Here is a 22,194-nt window from a genome sequence, read left to right on the forward strand (position 1 = left end):
ATTTTGCATTATTGACACACTATTTTCCTAATTAATGCTGTTCAGTTGCTTTGACACAATCTGTATTGTTAACAGCGCTATATAAATAAAGGTGACTTGACTTGACTTGACTTGTTAACTAAGGGAGACATGCAAAATATGTGCGCGAGGACTGGAATTGGGAACCGCTGGGCTACATCATGTGTCATTCACTGGCGAGAAAACTTTAAAAGTACTACAATACCAGGAAGGAAGGTTGGGTTGTTGATGTTTGTCTGCCATTCTCGCTCAGTCTGCACAGCATGCGTGAACGCGCTGATGACATATCCTCTCTGCGCAAACCGGGTGCGCAGAGGTATGCAGATACATACATTGACAGGCAGGTATGAAAGCCAATTAAAACGCTCGGACCGAGCGTTTTGATTGGACGAAAATTTCTCGGTCCTATTTAAAAGTACTACAATACCAGGAAGGAAGGTTGGGTTGTTGATGTTTGTCTGCCATTCTCGCTCAGTCTGCACAGCATGCGTGAACGCGCTGATGACATATCCTCTCTGCGCAAACCGGGTGCGCAGAGGTATGCAGATACATACATTGACAGGCAGGTATGAAAGCCAATTAAAACGCTCGGACCGAGCGTTTTGATTGGACGAACATTTCTTGGTCCTACGCCTTCCACAGAATATATAAATACAGATAAATACATTTAGACCTCTTAACTTGTGATTAATGATTGCTATCGGGATGTGAAGAGACTTTCAACCAGCATAACAAAAAAAATTTCTGAAGACAATCACCTATTGCACCTTTAATTTTCTGAAATTGCTTTAAAGGGATAGTTCACCCAAAAATGAAAATCTGTCATTCATCTAAAAAGTTGACGGTAGCCATTGACTTCCATAGTATTTTTTCCCATACTATGTAAGTCAATGGCTGCTGTCAACTGTTTGATTACCAACATTCTTCAAAATATCTTCTTTTGTGTTTAACACACACACACAAAAGAAACTTATACAGGTTTGGAACAACTTGAGGATGAGAAAATTATGTCAGAATTTTTTTTGTTTTTTGGGGGCGAACTATCCCTTTAATATTACTGTTACACTATTCCAGTTACCCTTGGCTGGAAACATGTGAGACTGTACAGTCAGATGCCCATCCGTAAAAAACAACAACAAACAGAACCGTTTCAACAGCAACCAAGCTTTCATGCATGCTGGAATGAGAAAAGTATTGAATTTTGTGCGCAGGGCAATCTATCTGGTATCACTAAGATTTCCAAAAAAGGCGAGTCATAAAGTGATCCAATGCAGATGTAATGTAACACAGATGTTTTGGAATCTATTGTGTCTTCGAGAAGTCGTACTGAGACTTGAACAAATCGTGCATTCTTGCTGCATGAAGCAATATAAATTCAGCCGTGCACTGTATGATTCATAAGCAAATAAATCAAAGGAAAAGCACACTGTATCCCCTCGGTTTTTTCGTGACCCACAAACATTCGTTCTCTGTGTCTCTGTGACATTAAACCAGCAATGTGTTTCTTTATAAGCCAACACAGAGTAATAGAAATGTCATTCAGGGCACAGTTGCTGGTGGCAGCGATGACATCATCCCTCGCTAATCCTGCTTCCTCTCAGCATGTCATTAAGAGCCAGTGGCTAGTGACCCCTCTGTGTCACTATTGACTGTCCACTCTGTGTTCACAGGAAGCTAATTGGCCTGATTCGGTCGAACAGACATGCTATCAGTCCCTTCCTGTTGCACATGTAACTGTAATAGAGATTAAGACCGGATGTTGTGTTCTTTCAGAGGTCTTTGTTGTGACCTGGAGAAAGACAGAATAGTGTAGTTACAGCATCTACCAGCAGAGGCTAACTGGACTATGAACCAGGCAAATCTTGAGCTCTATACATAATGATAAATATCCACCAAGAGCAGATCCTAATGTTTAAGCGTTCATGTGACACAGTCTCTCACAGGAGCTGTGTTTTTTCTTCAGCTTTTATCTTTTGGTCCATTTCATTCATTACAGTAAGCTGTGTGAATTCATTCATGGGTTACCATGGATATGTCTGCCCCAAGGTTGATGATGTCGGGAGTTTGCAGTGGTGCATAAGAAGAGACATGCTGCCATCTGCTGGACAAACTGTGGTACATGATTAAATAAAGTCAATTTACAGTTGAAAGACATTGGAATCAATTATACAACAATGAAACAATGGAACCTTTGGAACTTATTAACATTTTAATAATAAAATAATCTATTGTAGATACAATAATCTATTGTATCTATTGTAATCTTCAAAGTGTTTGTCACCAAAAATGTTAATGTAGTTTTACATGACCCTTTTGTTACTGTACCTTTAAGGTAATGCTGTCTTCAAGCTGAAACAATGTTACATTTTCCTGAAAAAAACTGCCTATGATACAATTCATTGTCAGCTACTGTTACATTAATTTATTAATTTATAAATTAAATTAATTTAATTTAATTTAATAAATATATGTATGTATGTATGTATATTCATTTCTAAGTCATTGAACATTTTGTAAAAAGGCTTCTCCCAAACAAATACATGTACAAAAATGTATGGGTGCACAAAAGTTTTAATATCAGAGGAAATTTGAGAGGCAAGGGGGCATTACAAAAAAAAAACACTGCTCTTATGTCTGTATTTTTCTCTGAATCATGTCCAAAGTTAAATAGCAGATTTTTTTTTCATAAAGTATTATACTTTATTATTCTATATAGTATTGTTGGATTATATTCATTGTGAATTATCCACTATGTTACCCTAGTAGAATCATGGAGCATTGTCATCTAAAACTCAATCTGTAGCAATATGGACATGCAATGAATGTTCAAAACTGATGTTCATTTAAACTGTCATAACTATTTACGTTACATCGTTTAGGATACTGTGGCCTGCATATCTGTCACCACATGCAAACAACTCCACCGCAAACATGCCATAAATCATCTACAAATTATTTGAGCATGTTTGTGGGGCTTTTAGCATTAGTATAGCATTCTAACGTTTCCTTTCTACTTAAGTTCACTGATTTCTTAGAGTCCCCACACGAGCCCCTTTTGCTTGGGGGCCTCTAAACACCATCACAGCTTGTCCATATGGAAACTCTGACCGTTCCTGGCAAGTTCTAAGAGAAAACAGCAGTATTTCATTTCAGCTGATCACATTCGTTTTAGGGGAAATGGAATGGGATGAAACAGGGGGAATATGTTTGTTCCTATTTGATATGTTAATTTTCTTTTTAAATTACACTGATCTCCACTGAGTGGAAAGAAGCATCCCCAGTGAACTTATAAGAATGTATAACATCATTCCTTATGTTTTAAGTTTCTGGGTTTGTCATATAAACTTCAAAATATCCCAGTTACAGAATATAATATATCCTTAGAATATCATAAAAATATACCAATTATAGAGAATTACATACCCCTAAGCCAAAATATCCCCGTTATAGCATAATATATAGCTCCATATATTTTTATAGAATATAGAGTATTTATAGAGTATTATATGTCTCTATATATTTTTTTGTTATTCTAAATATATATCACATTATATTCTATTCTATATAGCACTGAAATGTCAGTTAGTGCGTGTGAGTTTCATGTGAGTTAATCAGTGTCTAATTTAGATTTTCTGAGAATAGAGCAGCATAGATAAGGAATGACTACAGATGTCATGCTCAAATGACAGAGATCTGAGCCTTTCATTTTGTGTGGTAGACTGTGTTTCTGCTCCGTCAGAGTCTAAATTGATTGAACTCTCTGTTTCAGGGTCTGGACTCATGAATGTGGTCTACACATTGTTTCTTAACCCCACTCTAATTTGGTCAAATCATTCCCTCACGAGACCATACCGCTAGACTACTAGCCATTTAAGATTATATTTTAAAATATATTACAAAACAGTTATTTAAATTGTAATAATATTTTGATATTATTTTTTATCAAATACAGTATATGCAGCCTCTGTAAGCATAAGCGACTTCTTTCAAAAACATTAAAAGAAAACATTATATTATATCAGTAATTAATTTATTGACAATATTTTTGAGAGTCATACCCCTGAAGAGTTTTTGGTTTTAACTGTGAAAGAAATGTTCTGTTTAGACATTTGTCCAGCTGTTCGGCATTGGGGGTTGGTGACCATGCTTGAAAAAGCAAAAGACACAAACAGTAAAATTCCAGGCGAAAAGTTACACAAATCACATCTGAACATCTTTAATGTATCACTCTGACCCTGTGAGTGGAGCTGCTGTCACCTTTCACCCAGATTATGATCAGAGCGGCTGTCAGTCGTCCTGTTCTGATGAGTATATAAAGACTTGTTGAACGTGATCTATTGATTGGCAGTATTTCATTTGGCTGATGGCTGATGAGGGTGGCAGAATGATGTCTGCTGAAAAGGGGTCAAAGAGATCGAACTGATCCTTTCACATATCAATCCAACAGACAAAGCCATAGTGACAAGATGGTTTAAAGCGAGCTGCTTTGAGGGATCCTGACACACTGTTAATGAATTAGATTTGTGACAGTGAAAAGGCATTTAAAGCAAAGAGGTCAGAACTGTCATCATCAAAATGACAGTGCATGTAATGATGACAGTTTTCAGTTTATAAAAATGGTCAAATAAACAGGATTTTAATAAGAGAAACAGAATGCTCTGTTGAAAAGACTGCCATCAATTTTCATGCTGGCCTGGGCTGATTCATGCTGGTTTGGTGCTGGTCCAGTCGGTGGATCAGCACTGCCATGTTCCTCACAAGCAAAACTTGACGAGACTGGTCAACTAGTCTTTCTGGTGAAATTTTGCAGGTTAAACTAGTCAAGAAACATGATGGTTACACTCGTACACCAGCACTCCATGCTTCACATACACTAGTGAACAGATATGCTGGTCTAAATAATAATAATCATCATCATCATCATCCTCTAATGGGAAAAGAACTTAAAATGCCTCAGTAAAAACCTGTTACTTGGTTTCCTTACCATATATGATCATACGTTACATAAAATTTAACAGGACACATCATTCATATATTATATTATATTATATTATATTATATTATATTATATTTTATATTATTCCTGCAAATTGACTATAATGTTACTGAAAAAATTATTTATGAAAGTATTATTTTAATAATAATAATAATAACAATAAAAATAATAACTATATTATTATTATTGCTATTATTATTATTTAAAATCAATCATAAACCTTTTAATTATAATATAATATAATAATTACACATTATTGTACTTTTACTGCAGAAATGGAAGTAATTTATAGTAATAATTATAATAAAAATAAGAATAATAATTTCTTTTTATGATTTAAAATAATTTTACAAACAAATATATAAATAAATAATTAAAACTAAAATAAAATAAAACAAAACAAGGATGTTCTCAGAAGTCTTGGCATGGCACATCACTTTATATTTCAATTTACCCTTAATTATTGAAAGGCCTGTTTTAAATAATAATAATAATAATAATAATACAAATTTAAAATAAATTTGATGGGAAAGACTTTGGTAAAAACTTGTTAACTGATGAACTTTAATTCATCCTGTGTTCTGTTTTACCACAAAGTAGACTAAAGTATAGTTCAAGCTGACATTTTAACATTATATCAGTTAATGATATGAGCTGTTGAATATAAAGACACAAGTCTTTAGGTAGGTAATAAGGGCTGCTGTTCGGTTCTTGATGAACTCTGGGTTAATTCTCATGGTTCCTGATTCACAACGTGTCCGAAATTGGAGCATAGATTTATGATTTTCACTGTCATGTTTCCTGTTGGTCCTCCTCATGCTCAGTCAGGGTTGCTTTAATATGCCTGAAATCAACACAAACACTGGGAGCACTCGTGAGGTCCTGCGGCCCCATCGGTGTCCGTAGCGGTGGTCCTCAGGCAGGCACATGACTCCAAAACCCTCAGTCAAGCTACCGATTACACAAATGCTCCATGAGTCCAAGGCACATGTAACGCACAGCTCCAGTTTCCTTGACGACCAGCCTGACCAGCCGACTGCAAAGGCCAGTGTCTCTCTCTCAACTTCTCAGAAGTGTGGCCGCTGCCTTACTGCACAAACCTACAGGTCAGCTATGAATCTCACTCAACAGGACCAAAAGCTTGACATTGTGTTAAGAAACCAGGGCGTCACAGACTCAACCTTCGAAGTAAGTGCCAAAAAATGATTCGAAATAGCTTGATCCTGAGGAAAACAAAAACAGTCTTATCAATTGCTGTTTGTTTCTCTTCATCACATGTGTTTTAATGGAAAGCCCTAGAATTGTTCCTTGGGGCTTGTTTTGTCGGTTTTTGTCACTAGTTAGTGAATACATGTTATCTGAATGTGAAACAATACTAGTGTACATTGTTTTCTGGTGGATTATGGGTTTACCGTGGTTAATATATACCGGTGGTCGTGCTTACTGAACAACAAAGTCAACATTTTACGTAACTGTTGTAGTTCAAACTGGATTCCAAACTTCTAAGGATCATTTTCACATCATCATAACCATCTTGTCATTATGGAATTATATGAGTAATCTGAGAAGTTAATAAGACTAACTTGTGGTCTTGAGAGGCCCCATATGAATGCTGGGCTTGTTGAGGTAATATTTAGCTGATGTTTTAGTGAAATTCTTGCTGCTACCACATGATGTATTATTAATATGCTTTACAATGCCAGTTTCTAAACACACATAACCACAAAATCAGATAAAACTGCAATGAAAGAAGTTTCATTTTAAATCATACAGATTTCAATATAATGTAAGAGAATCATTTACAAGTATTTTTCTAAACATCCTTAAAATAAGATATGACGTTACTTTTTTTCTTATTGAATATTGTATCTTTTGACATAAAATATTTTAGTATAAATCTCAATAAATTTTACAAATAAAACCTGCTGATAGAATGAGAAAATGTTAAATAATAAAATCCTGAAAAATCACTTTTGTAAACAGTTTGTTTTCTAAAAATCCTTAAAATAAGACACTATTTTGTATTACTTAATATTGTGCATTTATTGTAATAAAATCATATTTTAAAGAATAAACCTATGTAAATTATACATTTTATAAATAAAATCCATCCACCAGGGTGAGAAAAATAAACATAATAATTAAGGATATATTTTCTGAGAATAAATCAATTAAAATAACACACACACACATTTTATTTATTCTCTGAGAATATCTTTAATCATTTAATTATTACGTTTATTTATAACATCTTACAAAATAACAAATGAATAAGCTCCTGTCTGTCATTTTGTATCATATGCTGTGGAGGAAAAGGCTGGTAAAGACCAGAGTAATTTAATGAGGGACTGAAAACTGATTTATAACGGTCAAATGGCTTCAGGGGAAACAGTGGGACACCGTCTTATTGTTTCAGATAAACACGCCATTTTCTCACTTCATCCTATTCTCTGTTTACTTCCTTAAGTGCAAAAATAGCCACCATAGTCCAACAACAACCAACCCTCCTCCCTCAACCAGCTTTTAATATTTTGCTGAGTTTTACAAAAGACCAGTCACTAGCATGTGAAATTTCTTGTCATGAGTAATTAAAAACTTGATTAAACATTTGCATAAAATCTGCAAACTTACACAGTGCATAACAACATGTGAGACACTCTGGCTGCTGTGAAATAACACAAATTATTTAATTTAGCATTATAATTAGTCAAATAAATAAATAAAAATACTTAAACTTCTAGGCTAAGCCAGTAGAGGTGTCCATGCCAAGTTTACCAAGGTGGATCATCAATCCATGACCGTGAGTCAGACGTGCAACTACCACTAGGAGGCGGTAGCCGCTATATAAACCACAGATATTTGCAGAATTTGTTTACTGTATGCAAAGCCTTTAACAACATTAACAACTATGTATTTATATCCTTAATGGCGGTTTTTATGTCTTTGAATTGACTACTTGACTGGCACAACTTAACATCACAGCTTGATCCTGAAGCATGACTGTGTTTACATATGAAACAACAGTTGAGTGGATTTAAATGCCACACTTACACGAAGATGATAATTTTTTGGGAAAACAGACTGGAGGGGCTTATAGCCTAAGTTCTTTCAACACCCACACGATATCGATATGAAGCAGTAACGTTAGGGGGCAGTATAAACCGTTCAGAAAAGCCCCGTGCGTCGAGTGCCCGAGGCGGCGTTGCTCAGATAAGCGTGGTGTAGTAGGCCTATTTCATTTAATGAGTTCAGTAGCATTAATGCCAAAATCACCCCCTGGACCTCAACCAAAAAGAAGGTGGTATGTAGGTTTGAGTGTAGTGTAAATTCCTTAGTCATAAATCACACGTCTTCACATTCAAACAACTCTGAGAACACAGCATCCACACATTTCCTTATCAGTCAGACGCATTTCATTCTCAAGACAGTGACTAGGTAGTACGGTATGTTTGCCAAACTACATGCTGATACGTTGCTGTAAAATCATTTGGACATGTTTGTGACATTAATTAGGTACTAATAAATCATAAAAAGTAGCTATGTATCAATCTGTGTGGGGCTGGACTAGTTGAGGATATTCATTGATCAAACGTCTGAATAAGCTGTTTGTCTGTTTAGCGTTCTTTCTTTCTTAATTTCTTTCTTTCTTCTGTAAATCAGTTTATCTGTATTTTGCTAGATAACCAGCTGTGTCTATTTAGCTATCTAGTTTTTTTCCATCTAGCTGTTAAGTATCTATCTATCTATCTATCTATCTATCTATCTATCTATCTATCTATCTATCTATCTATCCATCCATCCATCCATCCATCCATCTATCTATCTATCCTATGTCTGTTTGTCTGTCTGTAAAAGCTGGAAATTTATCTGTCATCATTTACTCACACTGATGTTGTTTTAAAATCCATATGTCTTCCGTGGAAAACAGAAAAAGATGATGTTATTCAAACAGCCTCAGTCACCATTTACTGTTGTTGCATGTTTTTTCCCCCCATTCAATAATAGAAATGGTGACTGACACTGTCATTCTGCCAAAATCATCTTTTGTGTTCCACAGAAGAAAGAACGTCATACAGGTTTGGAATGGCATGAGGGTGAGTAAATGATGACAGAAGTTGAATTTTTGGTGAACTAAGCCATCATCAATCTCACATCATCATAGTGGCTTGCTTGTTCACACATGAATGAATCCTTATTCCTTAATTTTAAAGAAATTATGTTTTGAATTTGAACTGAGGACATGTAGCTCATGAAAAGAAAAGAAAAGAAAAGAAAAGAAAAGAAAAGAAAAGAAAAGAGCAATCCCTTTAAAATTGTGCATGCTTACATATGCGCTGGACCATGTAACACATTAAAACAAGTCACTTGTTTGTTGTATCGTATATCCCCCATGAGGTGCTCTGTCCTGGTTTTTCTTAACAGCAGATCAACCACAGACCGAATATTGTTTAAAAGGCCCATTATTGGCTGATAAGTGCTCATTTGAATGAACTTCTCAATGAGCAAGAAGCACAAGAAAAAAAGGGTGAGTCATGAAGATAGAAAGGAAGGCCATACCTCCTAAAAAATAATAATTAAAAAAAATAATAATAATACATATATATATATATAATTTTCTGACACTAGTGAATACATTTTCAGAGGGAGGTTGTGTCTCTATTTAGACCAGTGTAAAAAGTGTTCAATTTAATGAAACTTCATTATGACTTGATTTTAGTTAACAAAAACCAAAAAAAAATGTTTTATTGGTACTGGTTGCTTGTTGAAGCATCAAATAGAACTTGTTGCTGAGAAGAGTGTGAGAAATGTTAATTAGAATTATATTTATTTATTTCAATACTGAAAATATATTTAATTTTATTAAATAAAATAAATTAGAGTAAATTAAACAAGAAAATAAAAAAGGATTTTTATCCAAAATTTATGAAAGTATATTTATGCTTATTAGAGTATTAGGTTAACCTGCAGTTGTTACCTTAAAGAGTTATTTCTACATCATAACTAGGGTTGTAAATAGGTGCTAAATTTCCGGAAACTTTCCAAAAATCCCTGGAATATTCCAAAAAATCCTGGAAAATTTCCAAACTTTCTGGAATATTTCCTATATTTACTGGAAATTTTCCACCTTTTTGCAACCTTAATCATAACCCATAAAAATGAGTTTTGCTTGTATAGATTAATTTATTTTAGGGTCATTTATCCATATTAAATAATTTTTTTGAGTGGAATAAAACCAGTTAATTTACATGATAATCTAGAATGTTTAGACATTGCAGGTCTCCGTATCTTGTTTCTCGAAAGGATTTAGTGGTCACTGTCCTTTACTCTCTCAATTAACCTCAATCCTGAGTCTCCTAGAGTATGTTGGAATAATCTCCACTACCCTCAGATTTCAGATGGCAGCCATGACCCTGAGAAGACCGTCATTGCTGACCTCCGTGCCGAGAGTCTGGAAGAGGGTCTGGACTCGAGGCCTGAAGGCAACCTTATCTACTCCATCAACGATCGCCCACCCTGGTACCTCTGCATTCTTCTGGGTTTCCAGGTGAGAGACGACATGCAACAAATGTGGCTTAACCCCTGCCACACTTGAAGCGTCTTAAAGCACACATCTCATAAGTGGACAGGTCTCTCCTGATTTAAACTACTGACACAGGGGACCTTTAATGGCCTTTCAGGGTTAAACTGACAGCTTGACAGCTTTCTCAGTGCGTACCAAGAAAAAGTGTGTGTGTAATCATCTAGGTGGGAGAGTTGCCTTGAAGGGCAAGATCAGGGTGACTAAAGATAATGTTTAACCCCTTAATACCCAGGAATACTGCCCTGACGCTTGATCACATCTCACAGATCCACTTATTTTATACATAGCCAGTCTTTTTTGGATGTAGAGAGGCAACATTACGCTAATCACCTATTTATTGTTTACATACAATGAAGCTAATTTTATTGACCCCTTGACTTCAGTTGCTTTTTTTGTCTTCATTTCAAAGTAAAATTAAATATGAACCTGAGACGTATTTACACTGCAAGTCCGCAAGTCGCCTAATTTGCTTGCAGTGCTTAAATGCTTAAAATGGGAGTATTCAAACTGTCGCTTTCTAGTAGATGTTCCTACTAGGAATGGGGATTATCATGTATTTCATGATCGATTCCAATTTATAAGCTTTCATTTTTAGATGAACTATGCCTTTAAGGTCCATTCACACCAAGAACGAAAACTATAACAATAACTATATATAAATTAGTGTTCATTCGCCCTACTGTAATGTTTATTCTAAGAGCACACTGCAGCTTTAAGGTTTACCAACTGAAGATATATAGCTCTGAAAGGGATTCCAATGTTATCTTCCCTCTGTGCTGTTATAGTTGTGCCATTGTCCCCACAATTGTCTTAAGTTGCAGTCATATTGGCAAAATATCTGTGAAATTTTGCAGCCAAAAAATGATCCACTGTCTATTGTCAATAGTGTAGTGATATATGAAGTACAGCTCACACAGAAGTCCCTTTCAAACCAAGCAGTTTTCTCTTGGTCAACATAGCAAATTCATGTGACCAACTTGAAAACTTGAAATTATTCCCGAAACTCCCAATTCTTTTTGAAATGACTGGATTTCACCCGCAAAATCACCCGGCAAATGTGACCATACCTTTAGAGCTGGAGTGATTTTTTAAAACGTTTTGGTTATAGTAAAAGTTCTTGGCCTTCACAGTTTCCATTTTACAACTTTGTTGCATCGCCACTGGTCTCTTTCACTCAAAACCTCCAGTTCTCATTAAAACAAATGACTTCTGCTTGCTTTGACGCTTGAAATCACCATGAGTGCCTCAAGGCTTTGCTGCCACTCTAGAAGGTGTTATTCCTTATTATATGCATCTGATGTTTAAGGTGAGGGGAACATGAGCCAAAGTGTTCCACTATTTCGTCCTCGTGACACATGGAGATCAAAGACAACTTGGTGGGGGGAGAGAAAGGGCAGGAAGGTACACAAGGCACTCGCATTGACATGTGAGGTGAGATGATGTGCCGAGCGCAAAGAGGAGTACAAAGAAGAAGCCTCACTCCTCCAGCATGCTCGCTTTCATCTCTCCGGTGTCACGGAGGGGAGGAAAAAGCAGGGAGAGACCTGGTATTTCATGTCAGCGCAGACTCCCTTAGAGCCCCCGACTCGTTTCTGCTTTCATTACCAGTGTTTTCATACTAATACAATCCCTCTAGTGTCATGAAATGAAGTTCAATTCAAAACTGTTTTGCCCGCTCTACTTGACTTCTGGGGAAAGGAAGCTGTGAAGGCATAAACCAGAACTGCTGAAAAACAATAAAACAACAGGAATTTAAGTGTGGACAAATGAATTTATTTCCCTGTTTCTCCTGCTGTGTAAATTCTCTCCTGTGCATCATCTCTGTATCCGCACAGTAATCGCCTGTCAAAGATGCTGAGCGTTCAGCCAAGTTTTATTTTTTCTGAGCCCGACAAATTTATGAAGCTTACTGCTGAGAGTAAAAAGGGCAATCAATTCACAACACAGGCCAACATCTGACTTCCATTTTTTGCACGTCTCCCTGGCTCAGTCAGGCCACATTTAAGATTTGCAACATTTTTTGTGATCATCTGTCTTCCCTTGTGTCTCGCCCCTTATAACGGGTTGTTTGCGATGAGCCTAAGCCCGGTGTCATCGTGTTAGCTATTCATTCCTTTTTCTTGCGTCACACAGCATTACATACTGGCGTTTGGTGGCATCCTGGCAATTCCTCTCATCCTAGCCGAGCCGTTGTGCATCAAAGAGAACAGCGCTGCCAAAAGTCAGCTCATCTCCACCATCTTCTTTGTCTCGGGCATGTGCACTTTGCTACAGACCACCCTCGGGACCAGGTACTGGGATAAATGTTGCTCAAAGTGTGAATTACTGTGTATACATACGCTGCCAGCAGAAAAAGTGCAAAAATTTACCTTGAGTTCATATTGGTTCATAATTGATTCTGCTATTTTCCGGTTTATCACTATGAAGCTGCTCTATTCTATAAAGCTCTATAGAAATAAAAGTGACTTGATGTGATTTGATTAATACACAACCTAAAAAATAAATTTTGAAGAAAGTTTCGACTGGTTTCACAAACATTAAACATCGAGCCCCGATGACTTTCATTGTATGGAGAAATCACATTTATTTTATATAGATAGCGCTTCATACAATACAGATTGTTTCATAGCATCTTCACAGAAATAAACAGGAAAACGGCAGTTTCAACTTCAATTCTAGTACGTCGTTCCTGTAACTCAAACAGTCGAGCATGGCACTAGCAATGCCAAGGTCATGGGTTCGATTCCCTGGAAAAGCAATGTGTAAAATATATGTGAATGCAATGTAAGTCTCTATAGATTTTAGTGTCTGCCAAATGCATAAATGTAATCTAAAAATCAAAATTTCAGCTCTACAGAAGACATTTGTCATTATTCAGGTCAAGTCAGTTCAATTGACCCTTCACAAAGACCCTCCCCCCTTAGTTACTGTTGCTATGTCCGACAAGCCATGGCGCTCTCACGCCACACATCATGTTCTCACGCAGTGAAAAATACACTGCAGAGCAAAGACGACACTGACAACATGCTGACAGACAAGACAGAGCAGGTTACTTTTGGTATGAAACTAAGTCTCAGCTCTCAAATTTTGTCATTTTGTAATAAATTCAAACAATAAATACAGTTTTGTGGCTCTTTAATGTGTCGTGACAGATTGCTGTAGCACCTCAGTTCAAGCGCCACATGAACCGATCATCTCTTCCTCTTTACTAGTTATAGCACAAAACAAACATGAATGAACATAATAAGGTATCTTGTTTCAACAGCAGAAGGACGTCAATACACATAATGACTTTGACTTCTGACTTTACATGTTCAAGTCCACCGACGTTAATCTACTCTCCTGTCTGGTTTGTTTGTCGGACAAAATTTTACATTCTGCGTTATGACTGGTCTGACTGCCTGTCAATCAAACTCCCTGCAAAGGGTCAATTGTAGTGTCAATGTTACATCAGTTACGAAACAAATTTTATTTATCTATAAAGCAGCTCTAAAGAAGACAGGTCATACAGGTTTGAAACGACACGAGAGTGAGTAAATAATGATTGAATATTATTACCTTAAAATCATTCTGGCTCTGGTCTTTTTTAGCCAGAACATTTGCTTTTAATGATTTTTATGAGATCTATAATTCAAAGAAAGGAATATTACATTGTTTTCTATGACTACTGCCAATGCTTTTATGATAATGCATAAAATAGTCTTGACGCAAAATAAATATCCTTTACATTTCACAACAGACAGGCCAACATCTGACTTCCATTTTTTGCACGTCTCCCTGGCTCAGTCAGGCCACATTTAAGATTTGCAACATTTTTTGTGATCATCTGTCTTCCCTTGTGTCTCGCCCCTTATAACGGGTTGTTTGCGATGAGCCTAAGCCCGGTGTCATCGTGTTAGCTATTCATTCCTTTTTCTTGCGTCACACAGCATTACATACTGGCGTTTGGTGGCATCCTGGCAATTCCTCTCATCCTAGCCGAGCCGTTGTGCATCAAAGAGAACAGCGCTGCCAAAAGTCAGCTCATCTCCACCATCTTCTTTGTCTCGGGCATGTGCACTTTGCTACAGACCACCCTCGGGACCAGGTACTGGGATAAATGTTGCTCAAAGTGTGAATTACTGTGTATACATACGCTGCCAGCAGAAAAAGTGCAAAAATTTACCTTGAGTTCATATTGGTTCATAATTGATTCTGCTATTTTCCGGTTTATCACTATGAAGCTGCTCTATTCTATAAAGCTCTATAGAAATAAAAGTGACTTGATGTGATTTGATTAATACACAACCTAAAAAATAAATTTTGAAGAAAGTTTCGACTGGTTTCACAAACATTAAACATCGAGCCCCGATGACTTTCATTGTATGGAGAAATCACATTTATTTTATATAGATAGCGCTTCATACAATACAGATTGTTTCATAGCATCTTCACAGAAATAAACAGGAAAACGGCAGTTTCAACTTCAATTCTAGTACGTCGTTCCTGTAACTCAAACAGTCGAGCATGGCACTAGCAATGCCAAGGTCATGGGTTCGATTCCCTGGAAAAGCAATGTGTAAAATATATGTGAATGCAATGTAAGTCTCTATAGATTTTAGTGTCTGCCAAATGCATAAATGTAATCTAAAAATCAAAATTTCAGCTCTACAGAAGACATTTGTCATTATTCAGGTCAAGTCAGTTCAATTGACCCTTCACAAAGACCCTCCCCCCTTAGTTACTGTTGCTATGTCCGACAAGCCATGGCGCTCTCACGCCACACATCATGTTCTCACGCAGTGAAAAATACACTGCAGAGCAAAGACGACACTGACAACATGCTGACAGACAAGACAGAGCAGGTTACTTTTGGTATGAAACTAAGTCTCAGCTCTCAAATTTTGTCATTTTGTAATAAATTCAAACAATAAATACAGTTTTGTGGCTCTTTAATGTGTCGTGACAGATTGCTGTAGCACCTCAGTTCAAGCGCCACATGAACCGATCATCTCTTCCTCTTTACTAGTTATAGCACAAAACAAACATGAATGAACATAATAAGGTATCTTGTTTCAACAGCAGAAGGACGTCAATACACATAATGACTTTGACTTCTGACTTTACATGTTCAAGTCCACCGACGTTAATCTACTCTCCTGTCTGGTTTGTTTGTCGGACAAAATTTTACATTCTGCGTTATGACTGGTCTGACTGCCTGTCAATCAAACTCCCTGCAAAGGGTCAATTGTAGTGTCAATGTTACATCAGTTACGAAACAAATTTTATTTATCTATAAAGCAGCTCTAAAGAAGACAGGTCATACAGGTTTGAAACGACACGAGAGTGAGTAAATAATGATTGAATATTATTACCTTAAAATCATTCTGGCTCTGGTCTTTTTTAGCCAGAACATTTGCTTTTAATGATTTTTATGAGATCTATAATTCAAAGAAAGGAATATTACATTGTTTTCTATGACTACTGCCAATGCTTTTATGATAATGCATAAAATAGTCTTGACGCAAAATAAATATCCTTTACATATTCTCAGGTTGCCGATCCTCCAAGGAGGGACGTTTACCTTCATCACTCCAGCTTTAGCTATCCTCGCCCTTCCCAAGTGGAGATGCCCAGACACAGGTGCCACCCCTCACCCTAATGCCACAGATTAGTGGATGATGAGGTGTGGAAAGTCCGCATCCGTGAGGTACTGTAGGAAATGTCATTTCAAAGCTGATCAAAATAATTGCAGTGTTCACTTTTTGCTGGAGTTTGAAACAAGCGTGGCTGTTCTGAGCTGTGAGTCATGTGTCAGAAGGAAATGTGAGTCACCAGCGACCGACGGACGATAATGATCCATTTTGTGCTCAAATTACACATTTGTATGCACATGGAAAATGCAAACATACATTTTTGTGAGTTTTAGAGACTTGCATATCTTTATGAAGCCTGGTCTGAAATGAAATTGCTGGAAGCTTTGTGAGCAAGTTCAATCCTCAACGATACTTTCATTGAACTTTTACATTTATGCATTGGTGGATACTTTTATTCAAACCAACTTTCAAGATATGCATTTCATCCATTTATGCATTACCTGGAAATCAAACCCATGATTTTGGTGTTGCTAGCGTCATGGTCTAATGTTTGTAATACATAAATCTTTTAAAGACCTTTTAAATGGCAAATTCTTGTCGAACTCACAAGAATGATATACAAGAGAAACACAAAAAACTGATTTGTGTACACAGTAGAGTGAAAAATTGTGGCGTCATTAAACATATTGAATTAATCTACAGTAAATACAATAAAATTCATAAAAGCATTCATAAACATTTGCACGTCTATAAAAATGTTTATATCTAGAAAGGTTTGTTTTAGAAGCTGCCAATACATTTCAGTAATGTACAAAAATGTATGTAAGAATGCTACTAATACTAATGAGATCATGTTGAACTATAAGTTGTCTGCTCATTTCAAATAATGAGTGGCTAATGTAAGATTGTATCATTTATTTTTATTACTGTAATAAGTTTACCTTTTTAATCTCAGGTTTTGAGAGCAGCTCTTGTCTTGAATGAGAGGAAAAACTATAATATTTAATATCTTCATGACCAAATATTTGCACTCAAGGGCATTTTGAGCTTTAAGGTACATTTTGAGTCATATTGTAAAACATATATTGGTGTTCTCTGTATCAGGAGACTTTTCTGCTGTATTTACATTACAAGTTGTTATTTTTTATTGTGTAATTCAGATATAATAATGGTTCAAAGATTTTCATGGCAAAAACAACATTTTTTTTTTGATGAACAAAAAAGTCAGCCTGCACAATTTAACCTCCCTCCCTTCCCCAACAAATTAAAAACCTGACCTGTTGTTTCAGAATAGAAAATTATTGTTTAAACATGGCAAGAAAAATTTAATTGCTTAATGAATAAACAACTCTTCTTCTCTTTCCGTAGATCCAGGGGGCCATTCTAATGGCCTCAATGCTTCAGCTTGTTCTGGGCCTGTCGGGTCTCGTGGGGCTAGCGTTGAGGTTCATCGGGCCGCTGGCCATTGCTCCCACCATCAGCCTCATAGGACTGTCACTCTTCATCCAGGCTGGGCAGAAGTCAGGAGCCCACTGGGGAATTGCTGCTTTGTGAGTTACTGTGGAGTTATGCGTAACTTTGCGAGCTGAGTCAATACAGTAATTTGTATTTCTGATGGTTTAGGGCTTCTGCAGACTTCTGCAGATGTAATGCAAGGCCCCTTTAAAAACAAAACGTCCCTCAGGGTTGAGCGTTTATCTGTAAAGATCATCCCTCTTTACTGTTTTCATTTACATGATAATACATCGCTCAGATCCTTTGCTGAAAAATGTTGTTCATTACTCATCCTCAAGCATTCCTAAGAGAATACATTAATGTTGGTAAGGTTTGAGCATCTCGCCCCTCAGACGCTCCCTGTCCAGGTGCCTCTGAGTAAACAAAGGTTTAAGGCACATATGTGTGTCAGAGACTCATTAGGACACATAGTAAACTTCTCATCCTAAACCCTGTAAATTAGATTCAGATTGTGGCTTCTAGCAGCATTAATTGGTGTACAAGAGAAGAGATGCTATTAAAAAAAAAAGAAAGAAAGAAAAGAAAAGTGTGTGTGTTTGTTTTTTGTTTGCATGTTTTTTTTTTCTTTTCTTTTTTTTTTTTGCTGATATGCTTTCATTTGAAGTTCATTGCTATTTAATTATAAAAGCAGTTGCTATGAAGATGAGGATTTTAAATGAAAGATCACATTAAAACCAATCCTTAATCATAATCCTATTCCTCATTCTAGTCCAGTGCTTAATCTGATCCTCACTAATCTTAAACCTCTACTACAACATATACAATGTAGAACCCTTTGTTGCTGAAATGAATCTGAAAAATTCAATCAAATTATATCCGATTTTAAACTATGCCTTGGTTACAGACAGTTTGTAGGTTATTTACATTTTGTTCTTGAAGGTAAGGCTACATTTAACATTTAAGATTACATTTCAACCAGGGTTTAAACGTGGCAGATACTTGGAAAGAATTAGACTTTTCTTTGGTAAATCTACAAAACAGATAAAGAAATAGACTAAAAGATTAAAATGACTGTGATCAGATTTATGATTTTAGGTTATTTTAAAAGGAAGTGTGTGTGTGTGTGTGTGTGTGTGTGTGTGTGTGTGTGTGTGTGTGTGTGTGTGTGGCACTTCATCTTTTACTTTTTTATCACATATATACTTTTTTTATTGTCAAGTTGTGTGTATTTTTTATACTGGATGCTTAGGGTTTTTTCCTCACCCATAGTATTGATTCTTGGGGAGTTTATTAACATGAATGATAATGCTAATTAAGTATAATTCGTGTAAGTCTGTAATGATGTCTTCTTTCTACAGAACTGTTTGCCTGATCCTTCTCTTCTCCCAGTATTTGAGCAAAGTAAACCTTCCTCTCATTGCTTATAAGGACAAGAAGTGGAAAGTCTTCCAGTACCCTCTCTTCAAACTCTTTTCTGTGAGTGTATTTTTTTTATTTGTATTATATCGTAATTATGTCTGTATAATGTAATTGCATAGGTATATCTACTGTGGGAACCGAAGGTCTGAGGCAACTAGAGAAAATACTTCAGTGTTGCTTTTCAAATTGTCATCACAAATGATATAATAGCATAACAATTTAAGTGAAAAATTAACTTGAATTTGTACATTTCCTAATATTGTATTATATGTCCTCATTTTATTTTAGTGACCGCATGTTTTTGAGTCCTTCAGTAAAATCAGTGACCTAGAAATAGTGCAGAAACTTTCTTATTCAAAAATTTCTTATTCATTTTATGATGTAGTTTAAAATGTTTTAAAAACCTAATTTCCAGGTTGAAATGGGATTTAAAAAATGCCCCAATGTGATTTTGATTGAGGTCTCAAACTTTGTATATGTTATACAGTTATCTCATATAATTGTCAGGAGCACTAAAACGGATTTATTTTAAGTAAACAATAGAAATAAACATATGGAACAGTTAACAATATTATGCTAAACGTTGATATACATATGATGCATTTGCAAGGTTTCCACCTTAGTCTGTAAACTAGTCAAATGGGAGTTCTGAAGTATTTTTGTGTATGCAGTCTGTGAAGATCTTGTCAAAAGAGTTGTGGGAAGAGTTAAACTGAAAATAATAGTTTCAAGTCTTGTTGGTTTGACGTGTTGGCAAAAATCGAGAAATGCCCCAGGGCTAATGCTTTGCTTGTCACATTTTACATGCTACAGATAACAAAACAATTGCTAGCATCGTTAACCTGAGCCACTGACATTAATTGGCATGAAAGTAAGCCAATACATCCAGCCTGTAAAGTCTAACCTTTAAAAAGGAGAAAGAGAAGTTTATGCATGTTGTGTTTAATGTACAGGCTTTATTTGGGATGTGTGGAGCCTGGCTGGTGTGCTTCCTGCTGACATATTTCAATGCCCTGCCCTCATCTCCAAATGAGTATGGCTACATGGCCAGGACAGACATCAATCTTAATGCAGTAAAAAGTGCTGCATGGTTCTACGTGCCTTATCCAGGTGAACCTCCTTAAACTATACAGCAATTAACATGGGCGCTTTTTTTTACAACCCTGTAGTTTTTTGAAAAATTTAGCAATTTTGTCATTGTCATTTTTATTAATTTTTTATGTAAAGATTTTATTGTTTTACCCTTGTTTCAGACCCATAATTTCACACTTTTTCACACTTTAAAAAATATTTATCATATTGTGTTGCATACATTTCATTTCATATATATATATATAGAGAGAGAGAGAGAGAGAGAGAGAAATAATATGTAAAAATAATTACTTTCAACATTTATTTTTACACATTATGACAATGAAAAGCATGCTTCAGATGACGAATAAAATAAAAAAAGATAATATCAACAAGTTAAATAAGGATAAGTTAAATGCTAAATCTGATTTTAGCTTTCGTAAAAGAAAAAATTTGTACAAAATTTTTTTTCCAAAAATGTTTCTATTACAGAATTCTATCTGACAAAAACAAGTTGCAATGTCGTGGAAATGAGATTTCAGAAAAAAAAATTGTTTTAATAGAGATTATTGTCTAAAATCCACAGGGCCAAAAATTCCCATAGTTTAAAAAACATGCATATCTATTATCCCTTATCTGTAAAAATTCCAGATGAAATAATCAAACGAATATTATCATGAATTAAAATACCAAAAAAAAACAAAAAGAATGAACAGTTTGATGCAAAGATATATGGTTTCCCTGGAACTAAAAAAAAACATCTGGCATTTATGAATAATATATGTCACATGAATATCTATTTTCATAGTTGATGAGCATGAACGTTAACTGTTTCAACAGTACTGTCAAAGCTGGTTCCCAAGTGCTGTTTGCCAGCTGTTTTTAAAAGACGTATCTGTTTAAAGAAGAATGAGCCATCTTGAATGGCAGTGTTTCTTTCAGAATCCAGAGATGAGAGATACGTCTGCTCCAGGGGCATTGGTGATAAAGTGACATGAATGGGGCTCTTCTAGTTCATCCTGAAGAAGATTTAACAGCTGTCATTCGCAGTGAAACATAGTTTGCTTTGCTTGGGTCAATTCTCACCCATAAAGGTGTGGTGTATTAATGTCTGAGACACATGCGGCAGTCAGGCTTATGATTCTTCACATCTGTTTCAGCTTTTTGCTCAGTTTCATCTCCTTTCAATGGTTCTGTTGTATTAAGAAATGCTTTCAACACCCAATGTCCCTCTGCTATGAATCAGCTAGCAAATATATGTGTTTGAAACAGCTTTAGGTTTCCATCACTTTGCACAGCATCCCATTTGAGTTCTTTAGATAAAGCCCGTAAGTTGTACCACCCGGAGGCTTCCATGTTGGGGAATGTGGTATTTTAATCTTCAGATAGATAATACAGGTTTGACTGCATCAGTGTCTGAATATTACTGAGTGCAATTCATCATTTCGCTTAACCCACTTAAATCCCTTGAGACATCTATGAGCTTCGGGCTGATATATGAGAATGAAGAAGCATGAGCCTCACGTTACTGTGTACATTTTACACTATATGCTCAGCCATCCACTTTGAATGATAGCAGATGTCTTTTGAAGCCATTGATCTGTGAATATACTGAATAGTGTAGATATTTTATTCTGGATAACTTTTGGATAGATTTTTTATTTATAGTGTATGTTTACTATAAATGTTTACTGTAGTGTATTAAAGGGGTCATATGATGCGATTTCAATTTTTCCTTTCTCTTTGGAGTGTTACAAGCTCTTGGTGCATAAAGAAGATCTGTAAAGTTGCAAAGACTAAAGTCTCAAATCCAAAGAGATATTCTTTATAAAAGTTAAGCGTCAACCACGCCTACCTAAAACGGCTCGTTCTAACACGCCCCCACGTCTACGTCACGATGTGGGAAGATTTGCATAACGCCGCCCAAATGTTCACGCCAAGAAAGAAGGCGTAACTTTTATTCTCGCTGTAGTATTGTTGCCGCCGCCACCATGCCATGGAGACGCTGTGTGTTTCGTTTTTGAAAGCAAAACTACTTTGGTTGGCCTTCCAAAAGAGGACGATATCCGCTTCGTCAT

The 22,194-nt window shown here is 36.1% G+C and overlaps 1 pseudogene; it reads left to right on the top strand.

Moving 5' to 3' along the window:
- The first annotated feature begins 6,094 nt into the window (after window positions 1–6,094).
- The window catches only part of LOC107679583 (solute carrier family 23 member 2-like), a 24,879-nt pseudogene continuing 8,779 nt past the window's right edge, over window positions 6,095–22,194 (top strand).

This window comes from Sinocyclocheilus anshuiensis, unplaced genomic scaffold, assembly GCF_001515605.1.
Source record: "Sinocyclocheilus anshuiensis isolate Anshui unplaced genomic scaffold, SAMN03320099.WGS_v1.1 scaffold288, whole genome shotgun sequence".
Lineage (NCBI taxonomy): Eukaryota > Metazoa > Chordata > Actinopteri > Cypriniformes > Cyprinidae > Sinocyclocheilus > Sinocyclocheilus anshuiensis.